Source organism: Neltuma alba, unplaced genomic scaffold (assembly GCF_004799145.2).
Source record: "Neltuma alba isolate B1F8T4 unplaced genomic scaffold, ASM479914v2 tig00004861_pilon, whole genome shotgun sequence".
Classification (NCBI taxonomy): domain Eukaryota; kingdom Viridiplantae; phylum Streptophyta; class Magnoliopsida; order Fabales; family Fabaceae; genus Neltuma; species Neltuma alba.
The window spans coordinates 48,563-57,668 of NW_021633884.1; positions in this window are offsets into that span (position 1 = coordinate 48,563).

Below are 9,106 nucleotides of genomic sequence, written 5' to 3' on the forward strand. Positions count from 1 at the left end.
AAAAAAGTTTAAGTGAATTGAGTTCCAACAGCTTATCAAGACTAAAATATACCACCAGATTTAGAGAATGCTTACAAAGATACTTACATATCACCTACTAATAAAATCTTCATATTGATAGCGAGATTCGAATTCATCACCTTGTAGGTTATGGGCTGACTCTTTATTAACTAGATCAACTTTTATTAACATCTTTTCAATTTTTTTTGGTCCTTGAAGTCACAAAATCTTGAACCAAACCCTGCAATCTCTTGCTTTTTTTTTTTGTTGGGATGCACTAAACCCTACAAAGTCCGGCAATAGTCTCTTATTATTAGAGCCAAATCTTAATAGCTTAAATATATTGTCTAAAAAAGAGTTGATTTTCCTTCACTTGACCTAATCACCATTGTGGTGAAAAAGCAATATTAGTAGTCGACAAAAAATATGCAATATTAGTATATTAAATCGTCAACACTTTCTTGAAATAGAGTACTTTGGTAAAGTTAGAAGTAAAGTACTATTTAAGGAATAACTTGATCATTTTGCTGTTGAACTTACAATATACAATAATTAAAAGTTTAACATAGTTTTTTTTTTTTACTAAAGCATAGGTATCCTCTTATTGGAAGTAATCCTATTCGAGGTACTGTCGGGTACTAAATGTGGGCACCTCTCCCAGCGGGGATTCAAACCTTGGTTCGTCACGTTGTGAAGGACTAGCCCCTTCTGCTAGACCCAACCCCGTTGGTAAAGTTTAACATATTTAGTAAGATTTTATTTTTTGAATGACAAGAAAGAAAGACAACTTGAAACGGAGAATAGATATTGTCCTCAGAAAATAATTGAAAAATCAAATGAATAGGGTTGACAATTGTAAGCTTCTCAAGCTAAAAAAAAAAAAAACTAAATGGTTATATTTGAATTTCATTAATACGTTTCTAAGTATGTATCTAGATTGTTAGATCCCTTGACCTGAAATGAAAAGATCATAATGGTGAGTTATAAATGGGGCCTATATGTCTCTTTTTATTGTAAGAAGCAATAAGATGACCAAACCTTAGAATCCATAATTAGTACATAGATTGTGGATATCTTGACTTGATTAATTTTTAAAATTGGATATTTGATTTTTCTTTGGTATGATACTTCAAGAGACCCTGTATGAACAAAGTCAAGATAATTTTTTTCCCTCATCATAACACTAGATAAAAAGAATTCCATGAATCAAACAACTATGGGAACATGAAGTTGTGAGTTTGAGAGGGCCTAAAGTAGTTTGCTCAGAAATGGCCCAAGCAAATGTGAAAGTGGATCAACCCTAGCCAATTTTTATTTTGGGGGACTGGAGGTATACTGTATACATTTAAGTTGGAATAAGCCTTATTTTAGAGGTAAATAAATAATATAGACTCATATTTAACATGTAAATTAGTATATATAATTAAGGGTTAAAGGTTATTTTTATCCTAATAGTATTTACAACAAAAATAAACTGTATATATTCAGAAATTATTTTGGTTATATGTTACTTTAGAAGCATTAGAACATGAGTCAGGTCGCCATTTATGTAAAAAAAAAAAAAAACTAATGTTGATCATTAACATTTTTAATGACAAGAATAACATTACTCATTTTTTAATTAATAATTTTGGGGGTAACATTAGGTTAGAAGAGAAATTTACAATGTCCATATATCTTTTTACGATGTCCATCGATCTTTTTGCGAATTATTTTTATGGCAAAAATGACCCATAATCATATAATTAATGAGAGTAAATACATAAATATACGATTTTTTTGGGTGAAATTTATGTTATGTGGGTTTTTAGTCCAACTTTATAAATGTTTTTTTTTTTGCCCCATCTTATTGAATGTGCTAGGTGAAAGAATTCATGTGTGTTAAACTATTAATTATTAAACTTCTAAACCAGCCAGCCTGGAAACATCGTCCCTTTTTGAAGTTTAGGTTTTAACCATCCATGTGATCTTATTGATTTGCCCTCATAATTAGGTCATTACTCATTATAACATTTTATCATTGAATTATAATATGATTGATTAATTAAAATTCAAAGTAGATGTAAATCCGATTTTCCTAACTTTTCAAATAATTGATAAGGCCCCTTAAATTAAGAGTGATAATTAGCTATTTCCTATCTGTTACTACAATATCCATGTCTTTTACAAATATGTGGAAAAGTAATATATACTCCTTCCATTTAATACATAAGATTATTTGAGAGTTTGAGATTAGTCCTAAATAAAGTCTCATTTCATCTTATTTCTTACATAATAAAAAGGTGGTTTGAAAAAAAAAATTAACTATTTAACTTGGCTTTAGGATGCTAGAGGTATCTCAATCCTGTTATATTTTGATATGATTATTTAGAGAAAAAATTTCACAAACAGAAAAGGTTTGAAACTACTAAATTTCAAATAGAAAATTTTAATAAAAATACATTGTTATTTGTAAATCTAATGTTATCAAAACCTGTCAAAGTATTATTATCAAACTTGATAAGGTTTAGTAAATTCAAAATTCTTTTTGCAGGGTTCTCTCTTATTTATATGAATAGTATTTTGATTTAAGGGGGTGTTTGGGATAAAAATATTATTTGATTTGTCGATCCTTAAAAAAAGAAGAAGCAAAGTTTCATCATTAATTGATAAATGGAACATTCATATTCATGAAAAGTTACAATCACCACCTTGCAATAGTGAGTTTGCAAAGAAATTCTGAATTCACAGTCATGAGCTATCCCCGATCAGTGTAAAAATGATACGATTGGCGAGATGCATGGAATTATGCCATTGTTTCAAAATCTTGGACTGACATCTCTGATTTAAGAGGGTGTTTGGGATACCCTAAAATCAATTAAAAAAATTTTCATATAAATCGAGACGAAAGTCCTCTCACGTACTTACTTTTTATATAATAAAGTTACTATTAAAACTATGATTTGTTCCATCAAATGTCCTATAATTTGAAGATTGGGTTAAGGTGTATCCAATATTTCAAAATATTTTTTCGGACATATTTAACACCCTAAAGTATTTGGTGATGCATCTAATACCCGCGAAATATTTTTTAATACATTCAGTACTTTGAAATATTTTTTTAAGTGCCTCCTACAATCAAAAAGTATTTTTTTTAGTGTGTTCAATATTAAGATAAAGAAATACCTCACGATGCTTGACAAACCAAAAAAATATTTCTAAATACTGAGTATATTATAAAATATTTTAATATAGTAGATATTTTTTAAAATTGGAACCAGGTTTTTTGGGATGGTGGAAGGAGAATCCAAAAAGTAGGCATGTGTTAGGAGAGGGCAGGGATGCGGAAGGGCGTATTAATGAATTCAGATCTGACGTGGGAACAGTGTGGGCGGATCAAATCTGGACCATAGATTCCCAGGCAGCGTTCTCGTCCAAGGAAAGCAAAAGGCCTGAAATTGAAAACACTCGAGTGGGCCCCACAGCCACAAAGTCATTCCCATTCACAAGCATCTCCTGACGACCCATCATCCCACCGCTCACGCCGCGCCCCTCACCTCCGTAGCCAATCATCCCTAACACGTGCCCCCTCCCCTCTGTTTTCCCCCTTTTTTTAAGATTATTTTAAATTATTTTGTGGTAATTAGAGCCTCCCCCCTCTCCTCAACCTTGTGTGGCTCTTACTTCTTTCCTTATTTATTACGCTCTCCCCATTCTTTTATACCACGACGCCACTTTTGAATTTTGAATTTTGGAAGGTGAGTAAATTGTCCTGTTAGAAGCTTTTGCTTAAGAACATTGGGTATCCAGAAATTGTTTTGAATACAAATTCATTTTGAAAATTTAAAACCATAGTAATTTCATATTTTATGTTTGAAAATGTTAACAGTCAATATCACTATTTTAAGAGTCAATTTTAGTTTTTTTTAATGATGGGGCAAAATTACTATGAATTTAAATTTACAGGGTAAATTTGTATCTCAAAAAAACTTTCAGGCGCCCAACACTTTTGAGTACAAAGTTGCACCTTAACTTTACTTTTATCCTAAATATAAGTCACCTGAAGAGTATTTAATAATCCTTCTCTAATTTTGTCTTTATTTAATTATTATTGGAAAAAAAGAATGAAGAAAAAAATATGAGAATGATTTATTGATAGAGAGAAAGAAGTTTTTAGCAAGGGCAGATGTGAAAAATTTAATCAATTTAATGGACCTTGATATATGAAAATGAATTACAAGTGACTTATAATAATGATCAAAGTGGTAACATGCACAAATCTACTCCTTTTAATATTATATGAGCTTGATAAATAACTCACATAAACCAAGAAAATAAATTAATTATTTATAATAAACGTGTTTGATTTGAAAACTAGACTCATTAACTGAAACTCCTTCAGTTTGTTTGGTTAATGGGATTGTTTGGAAGAAATTATAAATTTATAAGATAAAATAACTTGCAATAAAAAAAAAAAACTCTTGTGTTAGCTCTTAAGTACGCTTGTGGTGGGGAGGGTATGTTATTTCTCCACCACCTTTTCAGATTTTTTTTTCCTTCCTTCATCATAAATCATAATAAGTGCCTCTTCCAAATTTTGATTTTGTTAGTCAATTATGATGATGTGGGAGACAGTTAGGTAAGGGAAGCTAGATATTTTTCACCCCTCTCACCACACATTTTTTTAATACTACGCATAAATCCTCTTTTTTCATTCCTACACTACTTTTCTATTTCTTATTCATTCTTCCACCTAAATGTCAATTATGCACTCTCCAAACTTGATCATATCCACTACCACCTCAACTTGTCTATGATTCCTCTCTTTACAATTTAAATTTTTTTTAATAACTCGTACACGCATTTTATCTTTTACAAAGAGTTCAAATTCACCACTTCACGCTTACTCTATGCTCAGTATGAGAAAAATAGAGGAGAGAAAAAACTTTAATGAGGTTGATTTAAAAAATTAGAGAAGTGAGATTTTAAAATTTTAACAGATAGAAATTACAAGATAAATGAGTAATAAAAATTAATTAAAAACTTTTTACCCCACTTATTCAATTTTTTAAATTGAGTCTATTAAAAATTTTCCTCCCGTTCCCTTTCGTTCCATTTTTCTTATACCAAATAGACCCTATTGAATTATTAAAGAAAATGTTTCAGACAGACACTTGATGTAATTGAACTACAAGTTCATAACTTAAAGTTCAGTTTCTTTATAAACACAAACCCCACAACCAATTTCTGAAATTTAATTAGATTGAATTTAGTTTAAGTTAATCTAAATCTAGATGACTTGGATAACTTTTATAAGTGTCACATTGAGCATCATATGAGAAGTCATATTCATAAATTTAAAAAAAAAATCTGATGAATATGCTCATATTTTAGGATGAATTCTCCTTTTAAAACCAAACCAACATAAGTGAGTTATTTTTCAATATAATTATATGATCTCTAATATTCTGGAGTTTGTGAAATTGACATCTCTCTCAATATAATTTTGTTCTTCACAAGATCTAAATTATACTTTGACTTAAAGGGAATTCAATCATTTTTTTCCATTCAATGTTGTTAGCGGGGTTGAATTGATTTGTCGTTTGTTTATAAGTTATTTTCTTTTTCTGGATACATCATTTGGTTTCTAGAAACACATATAACGATGATTGGCTCTAATTCATACGGGTGGAATTATATGAATATAAAGTTCTCTCTTTTTCACCAAATCATGTTATTAATATAAGATCAAGTTGACTAATTTGAAAAAATATGAAACTTAAAACATTATTTAATTATAACATATGTTAAATGATTTCTTTAAAATATTTATGTGTATCATTATATTATATATCAAGTTATAATTCAGATAAATTAATTTGAAAAAAATGATAAATATAATATTTTAAAATAATTTATTTAATTTTCTTAATCTCTCCAAATTAGTTAATTAGATATTAATACTATATTAAGGATTTGAAAATACCTTTTGTTCTTAATATAAGACATAATTAACTAATTTGAGCAGATTAATAATGTTGCTTAAATTAGTTAATATGATATTTTTTTTCTAAAACACTATAAATATCTTTCTTAATTTCTTCTCTCCTTCTCCTACTTGATTATTGTTAAAGAATATCAGTAGGGTTAATTTAAAAAAAATTGATAAACATATAAAATAAGTCTTACGTATAAGATCAATATCTTTCAGGGTACTCTCTCTGGTCCTAAATATAATTACACTACAAAACGATTATTATATTTATAACAAGAGAGGTATCATTTTTCACCCAGTGAGGGAACTCACGCATACTCATGGAGGGTCAAGCATTGAACTCTATGTTTAATAATAAGTAAAAGTTAAAATAAGCATTTAGTGCCAGCCGGGTTAAATAATTTTGACGGATATAAAATTTTCCTTCTCATACAAGATTTGAACTAAGAAAGATCTAAATGTAATTATTTTATGGCATACACGTAACGGGCTATGTGTCCACGAAAAGTGTTGATTCCATTCCCCCCAATGTTTTTATATAACTTATTCTGATTATTATACATACACCTGTGAGTAGGGACACGCGGGTAACAAATATTAGTTAAGGTTTCTTTAGAATATGTTCGAGATCAACGAGGTTTCGGAATTCTCTAGAATGTCAGGCCCAAAAAAAAACAAAAGAATTGTCTAGAATGAATGAAAGAGAAGAATAATACCCTGGCAAAGTAAAAAATGTCTATCTTGCTCTTCACATTTTGTTGACATGGTTTCGCAGCACCTTCTTAATAGAAAATATCTAGTATACACACACACTACCTCCGATCCTAGTTATAAGAATCAGTTGACTAATTTGAGAAGATTAAGAAAGTAAGTTGAGTTAGTTATTTGTCCTAAATAGGTGTTGTCTTTCCTAAAATATCCCTACTAATTAAGTATATTGACTAGAACTATTATGTTAGAAGGGCTATTTGAAAAAATATATATATAAATATGAGAGACAAAGTGGATTGGGGTCTTATATTTAGGATCAAAATAAAAGTCAAACAGGATTTTATATTAAGAACGGAGGCAGTATATTATATATATATATATATAAATTTCTAAACATGTGAAGTTTTCTAACATTTTTTGACCTGATGTTTTTTTTAAAAAAAAATAACTCTGACAGATCACTGAATTTTAATCTACAAGAATAACTTCAATTTGACGTCTATTTAAACTATAAACTTCATAGCAAATATACTACCCAGGGGTCAAAAACTTTACAACCTACTGATATGGAGGTTCATCTATAAAGATAAAGTTGTATGTTTAATCCGCTTGTAACCTTTTTAATTAATTTGAAAAAATAGCCATGCTTAATTTTCAGATTCAATACAACCATTTTGCATCACTTACAAATCAAACTTATAAAAGAAAATCAATTTTTTATGATCTTTATATTTATTTTTTACATGAAATTTATGAATAAAATAATCTAAATTTGAACGGATGTAACTTTTTTTTAAAAAAAATTATATGCAATTTATATTTTTTTTGAATGACATATGCAATTTATCTTTAATTGTATGCAAATGATTTTTATTTTAAAGATTTTTTACACAATTAAATATATGTTCCACAAAATTAAAGAAGAGCTGCATTACTTGACGATAAATTGCGTCATGTCCTTTTAACAGAAGTTCTCATTAATGATTTATATAATCAATTAACATTACAAACATTTTTATGCCAAGCAATTATCTCAAGCTGGCTATAGTTCTTGCTTTTTGCTACGTCTCACTCAATAAAAAGGATAGGTTAATATTATTTGGAGTTTAATTAAATTTTGATTTTTGTTCTTATAGTCTTAGATTATTAGTTTTGATCCCTATAATTTCAGAGGAATGGGTATTGGGTTAACAAATGGTCCATATACTCTTAATGAGTATTAGTTTTGATCCCTATACTTAAACTCATATTAAGTTCTTATATAAGAACCAAAATAAACTACTTGAAACTATATGGTACTTGTTACTGAGATGAGTAATGAAATTGATTCCATGAATCAATAAAGTTAAAATTTAATCAATGATAAAAAAAGGTTAAAATTTAATCAAATTGTAAAAACCAACAGTGATGTTAACACCAAACATAATTTTAATTTATAAAATTACATTAATTGCAAAAAATTTTAACTTCTCTTGGCCCGAAAATTTTGACTCTGAAAGATCATATAATTTAAAACAATATTAATATCAATACAAACTATAAAATTTATCACATATCCATTGTCGTTGGCTGGATTTTAGCTTTATCCAGTTCCCTTTCATCACTTTAAAAAAAAAAAACATAATATAAATGTATAAAATCATTATAATGTCTTTTCCAACTCTTTTTTGGCCCTAAAATTTTCTGACTAGGAAAGGTCACATAATTTAAATCAACATTAACATTATTTATTACATACAAAAGAGTAGAAATTTATTAAAAAAACTTAATATTTATAAGGAAAAAAGAAACAGTTCAGTACATTTTTCGTACAGTGTTCTTCTTTCAAAACTAAAAATACGATAGATAAACAATTTAGTAGTACATGATAAGTTTTGATAAAAATATAAAAGCCTAATATAAACCAAAAAAGAAGACAGAAAAACTAAACAACAAGAACATGAACACTAAGTAGATGTTTGGATAGAAATTAAACTATGATTTTAAAAGTAATTTTATAATATACGAAATAAATATATAAAAAAATTTATCTCGATTTACGAAAAAGTATTTTCCAAATCCCAAACATCCCTGAGACAAGAAACAAAGAACAGGCGGAAACAAAATTATCCGCACAACTTGAAAATAGTTGACCTCATTTTCCGGATTTCATGCTTTCATTTTTATGCCAACGCAAATAGTTTAAGCCGACTTGTTCTTCACGCTTATGGGATAAGCTTGGCCATAATATCCATATATGGAAGTATATAAAAATGTCAAAAATTTATTCAATACCAAATAATAAAAAATTATTACTGAGTTAAAGATAACTACTAGTATTTTTCAAATTTCATACATTACACGTAATATATATATATATAGAAATTTATTTGTGAAAGTAATGAATTAATAGCCGCTAAAACTTAATTTGACAGGGGTAGT